This window comes from Geotrypetes seraphini, chromosome 1 (genome assembly GCF_902459505.1).
Source record: "Geotrypetes seraphini chromosome 1, aGeoSer1.1, whole genome shotgun sequence".
In the NCBI taxonomy this organism is placed as follows: domain Eukaryota; kingdom Metazoa; phylum Chordata; class Amphibia; order Gymnophiona; family Dermophiidae; genus Geotrypetes; species Geotrypetes seraphini.
This window is the reverse complement of record NC_047084.1, coordinates 213,585,214-213,605,726: the sequence shown is the minus strand read 5'-3', so window position 1 is coordinate 213,605,726 and position 20,513 is coordinate 213,585,214. Positions and strand designations below refer to the sequence as shown.

General features: G+C 43.0%; 4 non-coding genes across 4 annotated transcripts; all 4 read right to left on the bottom strand.

The window, feature by feature from the left end:
* Positions 1–4,741: 4,741 nt before the first annotated feature.
* LOC117352844 lies at positions 4,742–4,860 on the bottom strand. The gene has a single exon (XR_004537895.1). It is a non-coding gene; the product is annotated as a small nucleolar RNA SNORA26 (small nucleolar RNA).
* Positions 4,861–7,682: 2,822 nt separating this feature from the next.
* LOC117352845 lies at positions 7,683–7,799 on the bottom strand. The gene has a single exon (XR_004537896.1). It is a non-coding gene; the product is annotated as a small nucleolar RNA SNORA26 (small nucleolar RNA).
* A 3,936-nt stretch (positions 7,800–11,735) lies between these two features.
* LOC117352843 lies at positions 11,736–11,854 on the bottom strand. Its single transcript, XR_004537894.1, has one exon. It is a non-coding gene; the product is annotated as a small nucleolar RNA SNORA26 (small nucleolar RNA).
* Positions 11,855–15,957: 4,103 nt separating this feature from the next.
* LOC117352841 lies at positions 15,958–16,076 on the bottom strand. The gene has a single exon (XR_004537892.1). It is a non-coding gene; the product is annotated as a small nucleolar RNA SNORA26 (small nucleolar RNA).
* Positions 16,077–20,513: the final 4,437 nt, after the last annotated feature.

Genomic DNA, 20,513 nt, shown 5'->3' with positions numbered 1-20,513 from the left:
TTGTATCAACAGATAAAAGAGATTTCTACAAGTAAATTTAGATATGTGTGTGTGTTGGGGGTGGGGGTGCTAACTGCAGGAACAATAGATTGCCTTTATGGTTGGTGTGGTCAAACAAACCAGTCTCTAGCTCTTCTCACAAGCTCTCCAAATGCTGATACTGTGTTGGGCAAAATATTTGTTGGGCCAAGGTCCAAATGGTATAGCAAGCCCTCAAAAACCCACTCCAAACCTATTGGACCCAACTGTACACCACACCAATAGCCATTATGCCTGCAGGTATCATTTACTGTATTTTTGGTCTATAAGACGCACCTGACCACAAGGCGCACCTAAGTGTAGAGAAGGAACAACCAAGAAAAAAATTTGGTTCAAAATGTTCGATTATTGCAAAAAAAATTCCAAATCATAAGCCCACCCTAATCCCGCCTGACATGCATCCTTGAGATTTAGACATATTACAGACAGCCACCATAGAAATCCATCTAGAAAATGGGTTTTGAAAATACAAATTGGAGGGTTTGGTGAGAAAAATGTCCATCTTCCCCTTTATATCACTTTTTAGATATATATGGTATATATTTTTTTAAATGAGCCCCATAGTCAATTATTGACTAGTTTAGCTGCTGCATTTTGAGTCTGAGCACTAAGGAAATACTTCTTGGACAGGGTAGTGAAGCCAGACAATTCAAGGAAGCTTGAGATAAGTACAGGGACAGTAGATAGATATGGATAGGCATTCTGGATAGGTCAGAGCTTATCAAACTGTTGGGCCACAGCAATGCTAGTGACTCTACCAAGGTGTGTCAAAATGACATGCTTATGTATTTCTGGATTGGGTCATGATCCCATTTGGGGTCACAACCATTTGGGAAGCCCCAATCTAAGTCATATGGTCTATATCTGCCATCATTTTCTCTGTTTCTAGGTAGAGGTGGGGAGATCCATTTCCTCAGCCACGTTATCCATATATAGTTGCCAGCAAAGGTCATCATAGCCTTTTAAAAATATTTCACCGTAGTACTCAGCAACTGTTCAATCAGTAGCTCTACAACTGCTGTATATTATTGCTTTATTAACCTGCAAAATCCATTCTAAACAGATCTTCTCAAAAGGTCTTACAAAACCCATGTTTGGGGTCATGACCTGGGCAGGCGCTTCATAAGATGTCCCAGGCGTTGTGTGCTTTCCATGGCCATGTGAATTGAGTCATAGCTGCAGAAATATTAGGATAGTGCTCAGAAGCTTGTGGTACCCATGAAATCATATCCTGGTTCCAGACTTTAGAAGGATGTTGTCTTGTAGTTTTTAGCTGACTGATATCCAATATGACCATATAAATCAAAAAGAAAAAGCAATCGGCACAAGACTTTATCTAAATTCTTTTTATTAATACATTAAAACAGGAAACTGATTGGCTCACAAATTTATACCCAATATATAGCACCATTAACTTTGAAATGATATACTGTGGCTAACAGATTAAGCTAGCTGTTTCAGCACGAAGCCTGTCTCAAAGGATCTGGATGATAAACACAAGAGTATCCTGCATCTTAACTAGAAAAGGTCCAACAGTGCAGCTCTTAGCTAAACTGGACTAAACATTAAATTTGTCTAGAACATACATATACTTTGCTATACACTGTATACGAGGATAAATCAAAAAGTAAAGGCAGAATACATTTAACGGCTTTAATAGAAGTAACTGTGAACAATTGAACATATTACTTTTCCACATAGTTCCCATGCAAGATGACACATTTATTGTGGCTGAATGGATAAAAGCCCTGTTCCCATCTTCCAGAGGTCATAGGTCCAAATCCTAGCACATATTTTATTATCCTCGTTAGTATAGTGGCGAGTATCCCTGCTTGTCACACAGGAGACCGGGGTTCAATTTCCCAATGGGGAGGCTGGAGGCATGGGGTTTTCTTTGCTCTGTAAACCCCAGTCCTCATCTTAGTTTTCTCCTTGGGTTTTGGCCAGGTACTAATGATCTGGATTGGCTACCGTGAGAACGGGCTACTGAGCTTAATGGACCATTGGTCTGACCCAGTGAGGCTATTCTTACGTTCTTATCATTCAACTAATTTCTGCATTTCTGCAGAGAAGTTTTTTGGTTATTCCCAAAGCCAGGCAAGCACTGCTTCCTTTACTTCATCATGCGCCCATGTCACGTCACCAGTGACGATTCTGTCCAGAATACTTGGATCTTCTTCATACGTCTCAGGAACTGAGTCACAACCTCCATACGCTGTTGCTTGCGCAGATCAGTAAATGTTTAGGAACCCATCATGCGCAGACTTTCCTGTATCCCAAGTCATCACGCATTATGACAAATGCAGATCCATAGCTGATATCCAAATTTACACCCAATTGAGACAGTTATCCATCAGTCTTCTCTAATCAAGGCATCGGCCCTGTCAACGTGCTCATGTGCGTGATATTGATGGTAGACCAGAATGACCTTCATTGGTTACACATGATGTTCCCACTTTAAACCTTTTTATCCACTCATAAACCTTTTATTGATTTATGGTGCTACATCCATACTGAGTCAATATCCAATGGTGAATTTCCACAGGTTTCATTCCCTCTACCCAAAGAAAGTGCACTACTGCACATTGTTCTTAGATGGTGCAATCTTGCAATGCGGCGGCCATGTTCTGACTTTATGGCTTCCACTTGAATAAAGACTGAGCACTACACTGTGCATGGATGAACTATCCAATAAGCAATGTACAAGTACATATGTTGCATTTCACTAGCACTGTTCTAGTTATCGCGTAATTTAACAATTGCCCTCAGATAATGTATCTACTTGTAACAGGAATAATCAATCAATGTAAAGTTGGAAAAAGCTCAACTGGGCAATTTAGTCTTGTAATATGAGACATCACCACAGGAGCAAAAAAAAGTCATTGTAGGCCTACTACCAGGGCCAATTACGTATGTATAATTAGATAAAACAAATTAAATCACTTTCCTCATTATTCAAAACCATATAAATGATGATATATTATAGCACTCAAAATGGTTTTGGTACATGTCTGCATCAGGGGTAACTGTCAGAGTATACAATATTACACATATACGACAGTTGATTCATAAGTCATGGCAACTATTTTTTTTTTCTCTTAAAAAATGCATCAACACTGGAAATCTAATATATACATTTGAAAGTGCATGATATGTACTTCTTAATGTTGCCACTAGATGAGTGCAGCAGTCTCTGGAAGGGAAGAAGCAAAAAATTATGACATTTGAAATCATCGTTTTTAACAAACAAATAATAAATGTTAGCTATTTCACTAAACCAAGTTGATTGTATAACTGTTACCATCCTTCAAAGCATTGTCTTGTAGGAGTATGGCATTGTGCAACAGTTCTGGACGTTTCTCCTGTACTGCACGATGGCAGGTCAAACTACAGAAATGACTTGCAATATTGTGTCCCTCACGAAGTTGACAAGACAACCTGTGAGACTACTTTAAAGGATGTTAACAGTTACACAGCTTGTATTTTTTCCCCATATTATTGCCCATATTTTCTACATTTCTAAAAATTAAGACATTTGTTATTCATTTAAAAATGCATATGCCGCCAAAATACTAGACTGTTTACAAAATTAACACACACAAAATCAACATCCAAAATATAAAAATCAAAATCTTCACTCATAATTGACCCCCCCCTTTTACAAAACCATAATGCAGTTTTAAGCACCAGCTGCGGCGGTAACAGCTCTGACGCTCATAGAATTCCTATGAGCTGTTACCACCGCGGCCAGCGCTAAAAAAGAGGGGGGTAAGTTCTTCTATACTAAAATCAACCAAACACATCACAGAAATGCTTTAACAAACTGGTTTTTTTAACCGTTTCTTAAAATGTAATCAGTTAGAATATTGCTTATATCATTTTGAATGATACACATCTTTTATGAGTACTGTATATATTCATCTATATATTGAGATATTTTGACTTCAAAATCCAATCCATAAACCAAGATTGACCCATAAATAAGACTCTCTCATCAGTGCTACCGCTAGCTTCATGCAAGACCAGTAAACAGACTGGTTATACTAAAATTGCTTGAGAAGTTACAACTAGTGCTATATATATTGCTGGTGTGGGAAGAACTCTTCATTTGGGGTGAGCTTGAACAGTGGTCAAATTTAAGAGAAGAGGTTTGTAGAGGTGTACAAGTGAGACTGGGGAATGAAAAACAAATAGTGATTGTTCTGGCTGGTTTAAAATGTATTCCGAGAATGTATACAGAGGCGGCCATGCTTGCAGGGAAGTGTGCATACTTATCTGGAGACCTTTAGATTGGCTGATGGCTCAAGCAGTGGGTTGAAGAGGAATTTTAGCTGAGATGTGTTGAGAGCTGGGGAAACCGAAAGCTTTTTTTTCCCCGCCTAAACCCTTCTTGGATAGGAAGGGTTTGTGATTTGCCAAAGTTTAGAGTGAGGGATAAATACGTAATCCTTACTTACTGAAATCTGATGATTTAGCTGTTTCCTTCTGGCTTTCCGTCTGTTACCCTGTTGATATCTGTGACGCTAAGGGCTATGGGAAAGGTGGGGAGGTGCATTTGGGATAGGCAGGGGAGTTGCTGAAGAAGCGGGAGAGATTGGGAGCAATATGAGACACAGCCTCAAACTTATATAGGGGGTCACAGCATTTTTGACCAATTTTAGTCCCACTTATATATAAGAATATACGGTAGCTGCCCTGCTGTTAATATTTCTCCCGACAGGATCCAAAATAGATTAAGATCTCAATTCTGGGTTTAAGAGAGATGAATGCTTTACCCCTCTGTGTTGGCCACTCATAGTACATCAAACAACAAGTGGGCAAAGCAAAAAAGGGGACAATTGCACACACAAGAAAGTTATAGTTAAAAAGCTGGGCCCTTGTAATATATTACACGAATGATGTAGCTCATCTGTACATGTCTCCCAGGTTCCTCCAGTATGGTGATAGAACCCAGTAGGCTTTTAGCTTCTACCAATCTATACTCCTTTGACCAAAGCCAATATAAAAAACTTTTGATTGGGGCTTGAAGAGTGGTATTTCATAGCCCTTCTGTGAAAGTGGTTGGTACAACCAGTAATAAGAATATTTTAAAAAGGCCAAGTCTGCCATTCTGTTTCATGTTAGTAATACTGTGTGTACCCATAAAGTTCTAGGGCTCACCAAGAGGTATCTAGAAACCTAGGAAATACCATCTGGGGAAGGCCAGAGCAGCAGGGCCAACCAGGGAGAACCTTCACACACACACACACACACACAGCTATTTATTTATTTGGCTTTATTAATCGCCTTTATGAAGAGCTTTACCCAATGCGATGTTATTGAAAAGCAATAAAAACTATAGTTCTAGGCATGATTTTTCGATTATTGACTTCTTAGCCCTTGTGTCTAAATGTTGACCTAATGCTTGAAATTGCTTGCATGTCCTGTAAGCTCCAGTCACAATTTAAGCCAGTATCTGAGAAAAAGAGGAGTGTCTTACTTAAAGCCAAGGAAGATCTTGGAGATAGTTTGAACCCTGGTTTCCTTGGTTCTTAGCCTATGGCTCTAACCCCTGGACCAATCTGCAGAATTAAAATGCTGATCATTATGACATTATCTAACTTTCTGGTTCACTTTTATGGTAGCGATAAATATAAATTCAAATAAAAAAAGGAATGCTGATCATAACCCTTACCTTAGGATAGAAGTTGTCTGTCACTCAATCATTTTTTTTAGCTCCAGAAAGGATGTATCTGTGAAAAACAAGATTAAAGTTTAAAATGGAAACCTGTAATTCAGAATCTGGTGATCTGTAATAAAAAGCAGAAAATAAGCTTCAATTTTTCTAAGCCTCTGATCAAAACCCTTACATATACTTTAAAAAAAAAAACAACAAAAATTTGCTGGATTATACTAGAGCACAGAATTTAATAAATCTTGGGTACCAGACTGCCAGGGTTCCTAAAAATTTCACCATGGCACTTAGGATTAATTTAACTGATACAATTGGCTGAAACCATTTCCTTTAATCAACAACTATAGCAGGTTGATGTTCAAATTCATCAAGTTCTGCCACCATTTTATGTGGTCATTTTCTTAGTTCTTGTATAAATCAAATACAGTCAAACCTTGGTTTGCAAGTAACCTGGTTTGCGAGTGATTTGCAAGACGAGCAAAACATTCTCGCAAAGTGTGTCTCGCAAACCGAGTGTTGACTCGATTTGCGAGCACCCCCCCCCCCCCCGCTGATAACCGGCATCGCTCCCCCCCACTCACAAAGGCCCCCCCAATCTGGCACCGGCACGCAGCCCACAGGACGTGCTGGTGCTGCTAGAAGATCTTCCTGCTTCTGCCGGCCTTGAGCCTTCTCCCACACACACCACCCTGCCCCTTATTTGGACAAAAAGGGAAGCAGAAATACCCAGTTCCTCCTGCGTCAGTCCCATTTCTCCAAAATGGTGGGCCTTCCCCTTCCCTGTGCATCCTGGGATGAGCCTAAGACCCTAATTGGCTAAGGCACCTAAGGCTCCTCTCCTGTGGGAGGGACTCTAGGTGCCTGAGCCAATTGGGGTCTTAGGCCCCTCCCAGCACATCCCAGGATACATCAGGAAGGAGAAAGCCTGCTATTTTGGAGGCGGGCCCAATGCAAGAGGAATATGGCATCCATCCTGCTCTCTTTGGCCAAATAAGGGGCAAGGCAGAGAAGCTGAGTGCCAGAGGCAGGAGGGACTGGGCATTCCTCCTGCCAAGGATCTTCATTGGGGGGTGGGGTGGGGGGGGGGGTGTCAGGGTGATGTAATATTCACAGGAGGGTGAGGGTGTCTGGGTGGTCGCGATGTCCAGTAGAGATGGGTCAGGTATGTGGGGGTCTGGATGGCTTGATCCTCAGGTGGGGGTGTCAGTAGAGAATGTGGAGAGTTCTGGGTGGCCAAGGAAGGAGAGAGTGGGCATCCCTCCTGTCTTTTTGTTCAGGCGGCATCATTGGTGGTGGTATCATGGGGGGGGGGGCAGTACAATTTTTTTTTTGATGGGGGCAGATATTGTGCTTGGCTTACACATGCACCACTGTGCCCATTAAAAAAAAAAGCTTGCCCCGAATAGCTGAGTGGCAGGAGGCTGCTTTGGGGCATCCCCTGCAATTCAGCTGTTCCCCTGCAATTCAGCCCCTACTGGCTCTGCTTATGTGACTGGTGGGTGGGATTATGGCAGACCTCCACGAAACTCATCTGCATGGCAAGCCATTTGAGCATCAATCGCCGTTTGGAAATCAGACCAAAAAAAAAAAAATTCAGACCATAGCGACCCACACGGTTTTAAAGACCATTTTTAGTGCATCCGGCCCCATATTTCCAAAATTCTCTTAAAACTGACAAGTAAAGAAAAATTTGTACCTTTTCCAAGTTACAAAAAAAATTAAGTACATGTACACACTTAGCATAGCTTGTTATCACTGATAATTGCTGAAATTGATAAGTACAATACCTCTGTATTTACTGTTGAGGCATTCTTGGCAGTTTCCCACTGAGGTAACAGACTTTTGAAGTGTGTTAACTATTACAGATAGATTTAGCCTGTTCACTAACAGTTAGCTACTAATGTGACAATTAACAGGAAATAGAGTGGAAAGTGGACGGGGACTGCATCTTAGTTAGCATTGGCTGAGTTGATGTATCTCCCGACAGGATCCAAAACAGTTTATTGCACTGTTCCAGGTTTCAGAGAGAATTGCTTTACCCCCCTGTGTTGGCCATTACAAAGCACTATTGGCTCTGAATGGGCAAAGCTGAAGGGGTTTCAAAGATAATCACTTCTTTTACAGTAACATAAAATGCTCGTTATTCATTCTTAGTAGACCTGTTTTCTGTACTTCGTGAAAAGTTACTAGCTATCAGCCAGGAGCCTGGCATATGAAAATTCTATTGGAATTTTCTAACTCACATTGTATGGGCTTTTTACACTCTTGGAAAAAGCAAGGTTATCTTACTATATTAATGAAAGTCTTAAATAATAGCAGCTAAAATGTTCCTCGTATTTCTCGGGCTAATGCCCATACATCCATGATGCATCCATTATTTCTACAACACATGCTTCAACCAACTACTAATCTATTTATTTTATTTATTCAAAATTATTTATAACCCGCCTATCCACAAATCTAGGTGGGTAACAAAGTAACATACACAGTGCATTTAAAAAACACAAAACCAGAATACTTATAAAATAAATGTATTCATACGCACAGATGCTCATAACATTAACCGACTCTTGCGTACATGACGTACATGTCAACTATTCTAGTGTATACTTATGAAGGCAATTTTTAAAAATAAAGTGAAATTCTGGAATCTCTCATGGCACAACCAGAATCTCTTCAGGGCACACCATTGTGCTGTGACACACAGTTTGAAACACAGCAGAAGAGCAACCAACCATCAACCCCCTCATTCATAAGTAGTCCTGGGTTATTCCATTGCACAAAAGGACTTCAGTCTTGGTTTTCTTAGGCAGTACAACTGGGTTAAAAAAAAAAAAAATCAGAACTGCCAAAACCCTGCACGTAGTATATAGTAAACAAAGGACTAGATCATGATTTGCCTGACCTTAGCTGCACCCCTCATAACTACAGCAACCACCACTATCCACTAGAGTTGTGTGTCTCAAATTTTTTTTAGCTCTGGCACACTGAAACTAAAACAGCAAAACCAACAGAAAATAAAATTTGAGAGTTATTTAATTTAAAGTTCTTTAAGCTACGAGTATGTATAAGTACCGTATTTTCACGCATATAACGCGCGCGTTATACATGATTTTACAAACCGAGCATAACCATGCGCGTTATATGTGTGAGCGTGTTATACAATTTTTTTTTTTCATTGCGAACCGGCATCCTCCCCCCCCCCGCTCGCGTCACCCCCCCTCCCCCGCGATCCTACATCCCTCCCAGCACCGCAAAAACATTGCTTACCCGATTGGGCACCGGCACCAGCACGAATGCACAGGACGTGCCAGTGCCCGAAGATCCTCCCTTGCCTGGGCTGGGCGGTGCGAGGGAGATCCTCCCTCTTCCCTGTGTTGGGCTGGTCTGGGGCACCGCCCAGCCCAGCCCAGGCGAAGGAGGATCTTCAGGCACTGGCACTGGCACGTCCTGTGCATTGGTGTTGGTGCCCAATCGGGTAAGTGATGTCTTTGCGGTGCTGGGGGGGATGTAGGATCGCGGGGGAGGGGGGTGACGCGAGCGGGGGGGGAGGATGCCGCTTTGCAGGCCAGAAGAGGGAGTAAGTGGGGTGGCGGGAGGAGGTTTTAGCAGCAAGCGGTATACGCGTGTGCGTGCTATATAGAAATTTTTTTACAGAAATGCTTTGTTCCCGCGCACTATACGCGTATGCGTGTTATACACATATGCGCGTTATATGCGTGAAAATACGGTAATTGCAACAACAGTGAAACTAAAGTAAACAGACTAGAACTGCTAATCAATGCAGTGGATGTGCTTGTGTATGAGTGCAAATTAGCTCAAAACAAGGTTCAATAGCCGACAAGCAAACACACATTTCATCAGCCACCATTTGCAGTCGTTCTCTTTTTCGTTTTAAATTTTTGTCAGAGCTGAAAATCCAAGTTCACAAAGATAAGAAGATCCAAACAGTAACAAAGCCTTGATTGCTTTGTTGCTCAAGTTAGGATAACTACTGCATAAAACCTAAAACCAAAACTGCTTGCCAGTAGTTTTCGAGGAACAATCACGTCAAAGAATGACGTTTGTCTGGGCGGCTGTATTCATACGCAGAGATGCTCATAACATTAACCGACTCTTGCGCACATGACGTACATGTCATCTACTCTAGTGTATACTTATGAAGGTAATTGTTTTAAAATAAAGTAAAATTCTGGAATCTCTCATGGCACACCCAGAATCCCATTGTGCTGTGACACACAGTTTGAGACACAGCAGAAGAGCAACCATCCATCAAGCCCCTCATTAATAAATGACATTTATAACCTTCTAGTTTATATATTGAATGAAAACAACTCACACATAGACAAGAATCTATCGCTAGTCTTTTCATGAGATATTACCTGAAACACTTTCTTTGACTTTAGCCACATGTGAGTTTCAGGGGCCTCTCCCTTCTCACCTAACGCGGGCATATCACCCATCTATACCAGTTCCTCAAAAGCACAAAAACAGATGCTTTATTTCCTGCAGTCCTGCTCCTGTTTGACCCTCCTTGCCACGAGCACAGACTTGTCTATTTCTGCACTCCAGGTCCTTTTGCTAACAGCCTAATGTGTATGACTGACTGAGGAGGTGCCCTTGAGGTTCCTGCAATCATTTTGGGGCCCTAAAAGATTCTGATTGAGCTCTCAATGTGCATAGAAAGTACCACCGATCTCTCATCTGCTTCCACCCTACAGGTTCTGGTGAGTAAAGGACCCCTTGTAAAATAGGTGTTTCCTCCCTACAGAGGACTTACTGACATTGTAGACTTAAAAACAGATTACCAGCCCAACAGACCGCAACTGCTCAAAATTTCCTGCAACCAACTTTCGAACGCAGCCCAATTCAGTGAGAAAACTGTAATGGAGATTCTCCAGAGGCTGGAAAGGGCCCACTCCTTCTTTGGATACCTTGTTATAAACCAGTGAGAAGTGCAGAAGGGAAGGCAACTGCTAAACGAACTTAGCTTTCTGTTTGGATTATAAAGTTTATTTCTGCTGGTTTAAAAGCATATGGAATGAGAATTGCTTATAAAAGAAACCAGTGAGCTGTGCCAGAAGAGCCACTGCTTAGAATTATCAAAAGCGTTCAGGATTTGCCAAAACTCTTCCAACAAAATTAGTTGTGAAATCTGCCCTCAATCTAAGAAGATCTATCCACCCTGTACACATGTACATTTTAACCCTTTTGTCTATGCATTATGTATGTCAACCTTGTAACCCGCTCCGAGCTTTTTGGGGAGAATGTGATATAAAACAAACCAAATAAATAAACAGAATTCTCTCTTTGTTGGATTATAAAAGTTATTTTTCTAAGCTGTGAAAGGTTACAGACTGTGCATTGCTGGTAGAAACAGGTGATTGGGCTCAGCTAATGGAGGATCCCTTACCAGTCAAAGGCAGTTGATTTGAACTCTGTATCCAGAACTTGATGAAGGAGACCAAGGGTCCCTTATCAAGGTGAGAAATAAACTTTATTCATATAACTACCCCTCCCCCCTTCCTTGAGGGAACATGACACACCAAAGAATGGCAACACTGATTAAGGTTAGTCATTCTGTTACCTTACCTTGGCTGTTACTGGAAGCGATACATGTGACTTAAGAGCTTTTCCTCTGCTGCTGATGAACATTTTTAGTGAATCACATTTGATGCTCTGGACCTGGGGGGGGGGGGGGGGGGAGGGAAATGAAATATTAAAGAGGCATTCTGTGCAGCACAAAGCAGATCTGGATGTTCTGACCTGCATGCTACCCATTACTTCCCCACATGTGCTCAAGCAAAAAGATTCTACATGTTTGAGAACCACTGCTGGAAGATGCATAAAGAGTGAGTGAGGGGAGATGCTGGAGAAGAGGGGAAAAAGGAAATTGGGAGCAATGTGGGACCCAGCCTCAACTTAAACATGGGTCACAGCACTTTGTTCATTCTGCCCCTCCACTTATATATGATATCAATTTATTAAACAAGTACATATGGCAGCTGCCCTGCCCTGCTGTTAATATTTCTCCCGACAGGATCCAAAATAGAGTAAGATCTCAATTCTGGGTTTAAGAGAGATGAATGCTTTACCCCTCTGTGTTGACCACTTATAGTACATCAAACTACAAGTGGGCAAAGCAAAAAAAGGGGACAGTCACATACACGAAAGTTAAAGAGCTGGGCTTTGGAAGCCCTTGAGATATATCGGTTCATAGACAACCCCGCGAAAGACAAAGGCACGCGCCGACAATTGAGTGCAAGATGGAGGCGTGCGCCGAAGAAAATTACAGTTGTTAGGGGCTCCGACGGGGGTTTTTGTTGGGGAACCCCCCCCCAGTTTACTTAATAGAGATCGCGCCGGCGTTGGGGGGGGGGTTGGGGGGCTGTAACCCTCCACATTTTACTGTAAACTTCACTTTTTCCCTAAAAACAGGGAAAAAGTGAAGTTTTCAGTAAAATGTGGGGGGTTACAATCCCCCAAACCCCCCACAACGCCCCCACAACGTGGCACGATCTCTATTAAGTAAAGTGGGGTGGTTCCCCCCCCACGCTCCCCCGTCGGAGCCCTAAAAACAGTAATTTTCTGCAGCACGCGCCTCCGCGCTGCGCTCAATTGTCTGCACGCGCCTTTGTCCCGGCGCGCTTTTGACCTGACACCGATATATCATCCTTGTACCAAATTACATCTGTACACTTGGCACAACCTACTAGGCTTTCAGCTTCTAACAACCTGCACTCCTTCAACCAAGACCAATATAAAGCTCTTGATGCCGGGGGGGTGGGGGGGGGGGGTATTTTATGGCCCTTCTCTAAATAAATGTGGTAGATACAACCAGTAACTGAATATTAAAAAAGAGCAAAACAAACCTTTCTTACAATGGCAAAAAAAGAACAGTAAAAACAATTTCTCTGGATTCCCTAATGGTAATTCACATGGGTAAACTGGATTGGCCAAAAGTCTGCCATTCTGTTTCATGTAGTAATACTGTAAGCAACCATAAAGTTCTAGGGCTCACCAAAAAGTATCTAGAAACCCAAGAACCACCATCTAGGGAAGGGCAGAGCAGCAGGGTCCCCAAGGAAAGCCAACCATTTATTTATTTATTGGGATTTATTAACCATATTTATGAAGCGATTCATCCAAGATAATGTTATTGAAAGTAGGATTGCATTATATTAAATTTTTTAATTATGATCTATCGCATGATTAAAAATTTTAATCTAGTGATTAAAAGCACAGTATAGCCAGAAAATCTAGGGGAGGAGGCACATTTCCACTCCCACCATCCAACATTAGGCATCATAGCTTTGCTGGTAGGGACGCAAAAGCCTTGTCAAACAAAGAAATCCATTGCCATAAGATATCTCCTTGTACTGCCTCAAGACTGAAGAAGTCAGTGGGGTGCGTTCAGCCACTGATGCAAGCACTTTCTGAAGATGCTCAATTCATGCTGGAGGCATGCCAATGACTTCTGCATTCCTATGGCAGTATAAGGAGGAAGGAGGCGACTCAAGTGGCAAATTTCCTTGGCTGATGGGGCTTCAGCTACCCCTCTAGCTAATGAACAGGTACTACAGATTTGGAGGGGCCCAGGTCTCCAATATATTACCTACATCCATCCCGTGTACACCTCTCTCTCTATCCCTCTATTCCCCCCTTCTATCTCTATGTACAACTCTCTCGCTACCCCACCCAAAGCCCAACTCTCTCCCTCGCTCCCCCCTAGCCCCAGTTCTCATTCTGTCATCCTCGCCCATCTCCCCTAGCCCCAGCCCTCTCTCTCTCCCCCTCCTAGCCCAATTCTTTACACCTCCCTCTTCCTTTAGATCCAGGTCCAATTATCTCTCTCTTCCCCTCCTCCTCCCTTACCCAAGGTTCAGCTCTCATTCTCTCTCTCTCTCACTCACCCTTCCTCATCTAGCCCCAGATCCAATTCTCTCTCCCTAATCCCAGATCCAATTCTCTCTCTCTCTCTCTCCCCACCACCCCCAGTCCCAGGTCTAACTCTCATAATTTCCTTCCCTCAAATGGTCTGACATTTCTCATTCAACCCACTGTGATTGGATGCTCCCCTTACACCCGGCCTATCATTAAGTCAGTCTTTGGATCTGCAGCCAGTGGCAGCCCTACAAAAAGGATGCCTGTAGCCTGCATCGTGTCTTTCCCTTTGACCTGGTGCACCACCTTCTAAAAGGAAGTTACAATTGAAGGGGGCAGAATAAATCAGAGGGAAGGTCTACTGCAGGCCACAGCCATAATTTTGTAGGAGAGTCGCTGGCTGCAGGGCTGAAGACTGACTTTATTGTAAACTGGGTGTGGAGGTGCAAGAGGGACATCGAGCCATAGGAGGCTGTGAAGGAGAGGAGAGGCAGGCAAGCAGATAATGGGCTGCAAGTGATTATTAATTGCAATTAAATGTAACCACAAGTAATAATAAATGTGTTAATTACAGAGTTAACAATGATTAACGTGCAGCCCTAATTGAAAGGCAATAAAAATTACAGTTCTAGCAATGATTTTTCTAATATAGGATTCTTAGCCCTTGTGTCTGAAAAAATAATGGAAGTGTCTTCTCCAAATCCAAGGAACATCTTGAGTTAATTTGAACCCTGGTTTCCTTGGTTCTTAGCCTACGGCTCTAACCATCCCCGGAACCGCGGGAACACCCGCCATGCCAGCTAAAATTTGAAGGAGGGATGCCCACCGTGAAATCTCCCCACACAGCCCCCCTGAACCAACCCCTCCCCTCCCTAAAATAAATAAATAAAATTGGCAAAAGGGATGTCCACTCTTTCCTGCCCACTCCAAAATGGTGGGCCTTCCCCTTTAGGGAGGGGCCTAAGGCCCTGACTGGCTTAGATGCCTAAGGCAAAAATCAGAACTGTCAAATACCTACATGTAGTAAACAAAGGACTAGATCATGATTTTCCTTCCTTTAGGTCAGGGGTGTCAAAGTCCTTCCTCGAGGGCTGCAATCCAGTCGGGTTTTCAGGATTTCCCCAATGAATATGCATGAGATCTACTTCCATGCATTGTTTTCAATGCATATTCATTGGGGAGATCCTGAAAACCCGACTTGATTGCAGCCCTCAAGGAGGGACTTTGACACCCCTGCTTTAGGTGCACCCATCACCACTACAGCAACCACCATCATCCACTAGAGCAACCACCCATCAAGCCCCTCTTTCATAAATGATATTTATAATCTAGTTTACATACTGAATTAAAAAATCTTATGCATAGCAAGATTAATATATGCACTCAGCAGGCAGGAATCTATTGCTAGTCTTTTCTTCAGATATTACCTGAAAAAAACTTTAGCTACATGCCAGTCTCAGGGGCCTCTCCCTTCTCACCTAATACAGGCATATCACCCTTCTATACCAGTTCCCCAAAAGCACAAATGCAAATGCTCTATTTCCTGCAGTCCTGCTCCTGCTTGACCCCTCCTTGCCATGAGCCTTGCCTATGCCTGCACTCCAGGGCCTTTAGCCAACAGCTCAATGCAGGTAAATCCCATGAAGTTCCTGCAATCATTTTGGGGCCTTAAAAGGTTCTGATCTCTGATATAGCTCTCAATGTGCCCAGAAAAGTACCACAGATCTCTCTTCTGCTTCCACCCTGCAGGTTCTGGCTCGTAAAGAACCGCTTGTAAAATAGCCTGTTTCCTCCCTACAGAGGACTTACTGACAATGTAGACTTAAAAACAGATTACCAGCCCAGCAAACCACAATTGCTCAAACTGTCCCACAACTAACTTTTGAAAGCAGCCCAATTTGATGAGAAAACCGTAGACCTGGCAGCACTGATTAAAGTTAGTTGCCTTACCTTGGCTATTGCTGGACTTAAGAGCTTTTCCGCTTTTCCACTCCTGCTGATCAACATGCATAGTGAATCACATCTGATGCTCTGCACATTTCATTATTTCACTGGACCTGGGTGGGGGTGGGGAAATGAAGGATTCAAGAGGCATTCTGTGCAACACAAAGCAGGGCCTGACAGAAAGTGACCTTCCCACATGTGCTCAAGCCAAAGCTTCTACATGTTTGAAAACCACTGCTGGAAGATGCATAAAGAGCAAGTGAGGGGAGATGCTGGAGAAGAGGGAAAAGAGATTGGGAGCAATGTGGGACCCAGCCTCAACTTAAACATGGGTCACAGCAATTTGTTCCATCTGCCCTCCACTTATATATGATATCAACATATTAGACAAGTATATATGGTAGCTGCCCTGCTGTTAATATTTCTCCCGACAGGATCCAAAATAGAGTAAGATCTCAATTCTGGGTTTAAGAGAGATGAATGCTTTACCCCTCTGTGTTGGCCACTTATAGTACATCAAACTACAAGTGGGCAAAGCAAAAAAGGGGACAGTCACACATACACACAAAAGTTAAAGATCTGTGCTTTGGGAGCCCTTGAGATACATCATCCAGGTACCAAATTGCATCTGTACACTTGGCACAACCCACGTGGCTTTCAGCTTCTACCAACCTGCACTCCTTCAACTAAGGCAATATAAAACTCTTGACAGGGGGAGAGGGGGGGGGAATGGTATTTTATGGCCCTTCTGTAAAAGGTGGTAGATACAACCAGTAACTGAATATTAAAAAGGGCAAAACAATCCTTATAATGGCAAAAAAAAAAAAAGAACAGTAAAAACAATTCCTCTGGATTCCCTAATGGTAATTCACATGGGCAAACTGGATTGGCCAAAAAGTCTGCCATTCTGTTTCATGTTAGTAATACTCTGAGCAACCATAAAGTTCTAGGGCTCACCAAAAAGTATCTAGAAACCCAAGAACCACCATCTGGGGAAGGGCAGAGCAGCAGGGTCCAACCAGGAAAAGCCAACCATTTATTTATTAGATTTTATTAACAGTGTTTATAAAGAGATTCATGCAAGATGATGTTATTGAAAGTAGGGCTGCCGTATATTATAAATTTTTAATTATGATTTATCACATGATTAAAAATTTTAATCTCATGATTAAAGGCACGGTATAGCCAGAAATCTTGGGGGGGGGGGGGGGGGAGAAACGAGGCACATTTCCTCTCCTACCTCCCCACATTACACATCATAGCTTTGCTGGTAGGGATGCCAAAATCTTGCCAATCAAAAAAATCCATGCATGAACTGAGCATGCTTGGAGAGTGCAAGTGTCGGTAGTTGGGATGCCATTGACATCTGTACTTCAATGGCAGTATAAGGAGGTGACACAGGTGCTAATTTCTTTGGCTGATGGGACTTCAGCTATCCCACCAGCCAATGAACAGGTACTACAGATATGGAGTAGCTCAGGTCTCCATGGGTCTCACCAGTATCTTAATTTTCTTCCATCGCTACGTTCACCTCTTTCTCTCCATCCCCCCTTTCTATCCCCATGTATAACTCTCTCCTCTCCTACACTAGGTCCAATCTCTCCCTCCTAGCTTCTCTCTATCCCTCCCCCTTAGCCCCAAGTCCAGTTCTCAGTTTCTCTCTCACACGCCCCCCTCTCCTAGCCCCAGATTCAGCCCCAGCCCTCTCTCCTAGCTCAAGGTCCAATTCTTTTTCTCCTCCTTCATCCTTTAGCTTCAGGTCTAATTATCTCTCTCTTTGCCTTCTCCTCCCTTACCCAAGGTCCTGCTCTCATTTTCTCTCTCACCCATCCTTCCTCACCTAGCCCCAGGCCGAATTCTCTCTATTTGCCTCCTCCTCCTTTACCCAAGGTCCAGCTCTCATTCTCTCTATCCCACCCACCCTTAGGCCAAATTCTCTTTCTCTCCCCTCAACCCCAGGTCCAATTTTCTCTCTCCCCCCAGGTCTAACACTCTTAAATCCCTTCCCCCAAAAGGTCTGGCATTTTTCATTTACCCCTCTGTGGCCCAATGCCCCCCCCCCCCCAACTGCACCTGGCCTATCATTAAGTCAGTCTTTGGATCTGCAGTTAGTGGCAGCCCTACGGAGAGGATGCTACGTCCTGCACTGGACCTTTCCGTCTGACCTGGTCTGCGCCGTACTAAAAGGAAGTTACATCTGAAAAGGGCAGACTGGATCAGAGGGAAGATCCGGTGCAGGCCACAGCCTTACTTTCATAGAACTGAGGGCTAGAGACCAACTTAATGGTAAACTGGATTTTGAAGTATAGTAGGAGCATCGAGCCATGGGAGGCTGCAGAGAAGAGAAGGGGCAGGCAGGCAGAGAGAGGACTGCATGTGATTATTAATTGTAATTAAATTTAACCACAATTAATAATTGTGTCAATTACAGTGTTAACAATGATTAACATGCAGCCCTAATTGAGAGGCAATAAAAACTAGTTATAGCTAAGATTTTCTAATATTGGATTCTTAGACCCTGTGTCTAAATGTTGATCTAAAGTTTGAAATTGGACGCATGTCCTGTAACCTCCTGTCACAATTTAAACCAATATCTGAAAAGATAATAGGAGTGTCTTCTCCAAAGCCAAGGAAGATCTCGAGTTAATTTGATCACTGGTTTCCTTGGTTCTTAGCCCATGGCTCTAACCACTGAACCACTCTACAGAATTAGAACGCTGATCATTATCCTTACCTTAGGATAGAAGTTGTCCGTTACCCAAGCATTTTTCTCAGCTCCAGAAAGGAACTGTCTGTGAAAAATAAGACTGAAGTTTAAAATATAGACCTGAAATGGAGAATGTGTTGAGCTGTAATGAAAATGTTATTGCTCAAATTTAAACAACTCAACATGAATGTGTTTAGGCCCTGTGGCCTTCATCAGAAGTCTCAATGTATTTCTATCTGCTTATTTGAACAGTGCCGCTTACAGTAAAAGTATGGTGTAAACTGTCTTGAAACAAAGGTCTGTAAAGACTGCATGAAGCAGGAGATATGACAATCATGGGCAGCAAATTGCACTCAAACAAAAGTGTGAATCTTCATCCTCTGGAGGTAGTTCTCCTGTATGATTGTGAGGTGTAATGTAAAGTAGAAAGTATGCTTCAGTTTTTCTAAGTCTTTGAAAAAAAAACCCTAAATACGCTCAAAAATTTGTGCTGGCTTATACTAGCACAGAATTTAATAAATCTCTGGCATAAGACTTTTAAGGGTACCTGGAAATTTCACTGCGATACCTTAGGATTAATTCAGCTGATACAAGAGATGACAACTGCACACCAACTACTCAGCGCGACTAGTGAGCCCCATATGAGTGTCCCCCGATGAAGGCGTTGTGTTCATGCCGAAACTTGGATCCTAGTTGGGACTATATTTATGAATAAACATCTTGGAACTACATTTATGAATAAAGATTTTCTCATTGGGTGAACAGACGTCTACCTTGCCTTTCATTGGACTGTCTGCACACTAAGGCAAAGTGCTCTTCTTCTTTTCGCCTAACTGACTGGAACCATTTCCTTTAGTCAACAACCATAGAAGGTTGATGCTCAACTTCACCAATAGCCACAATTCTGGGATCTTATTTGCTAAATGTAAAATTGTGCAAGCAAAATCAACTGCTAACTGATTTCTTTTTTTTTTTAATTAATTATTGGCTATCATTTGCACTAATTAGTCTTTACAGTTAGGAATCTACAAATTGTGCAAAATCCATTACACACAAATGCTACAGGGCATGGACCGGGCAGGGGCATACCTGGTACACAGGTACAGACTACACCCAACTGCCTACAATTACGTGCACAATATCAACAACTGGGTAAATGAGTAAACTAAATATTGTTCCAAAGTGAGTATAACAAAACAACAACAAAAAAGGAACAATAGTGAAAGTTATAAATATCTTTCTAGAGTGGCGCTCAGACTCCAAGAATGGAACTTGAAAGTTCAGCGTGGGGACCTAACCCCTACAGAAACTTTCAGTGAATCTATCATTGCACCATCTAATTTGAAAGGTTATAAAATAACTTCATGAAGTGGTAAATGATTTTTAACTCTCAAAAAGTGCATAAATGTCCAGTGCTTAACAAGTGCAAAGTTCAAACTAGAGAATGACACGGTGAAAAAATTGGTCCCCGTCACCGCCCCGTCCCCGTCTCACCATCCCCGTCACCGCCCCGTCCCCGTCTCACCATCCTCTTCACCGCCCCGTCACCGCCACTGCCACCCCATTCACCGCCCCGTCACCGCCACTGCAATCCCATTCACTTTTCTTTATTTACGTATAAAGGAAACATTCTTTAAAACTTTAAAACTTAGTTAAATATTAGTTAATAACTATACAAAAACAAAACACGCAGAGAAAAAATTAATTAATAAAAATTCTCAAAACTGACACATTTTGATCACTAAATTTAAAATAGTTATTTTTCATACAGTTTTTCAATCACTAATCTTCCACCACCCCTGGGGCTAGCAATGCAAAAACAAACACGACATGTACTTTAAATGCTGCCGTGATTAGCATAGTGACCGCGGCTACGGCTGCAAGTCTCCCCTCCCCCCAGCGATCACGGCAGGAGGGCACCCAACCCCTCCTGTAGACCCCCCCCACGGCCCTCCCGACAATCGCAGCAGAAGGGTACCCAACCCCTCCTGCCGGTCCTCCCAATGGCCTCCCCTAAGATCGCCGGCAGGAGGGTACCCAACCCCTCCTGCTGGACCCCCCCCCCAACGAACCCTCCCACCCCGGAACCCCCTTAGTCTTACTTTTCAAGTTGGACCGGACAGCTCCTCGCTCGTCTGGCCAGCAGGCCTGCCTCCGTCCAAATGAGGCGGGCCCGCCCCTACCCTCCCCTCCCCTGCCTCCCAATGGCCTCCCCTAAGATCGCCGGCAGGAGGGTACCCAACCCCTCCTGCTGGCCCCCCCCCC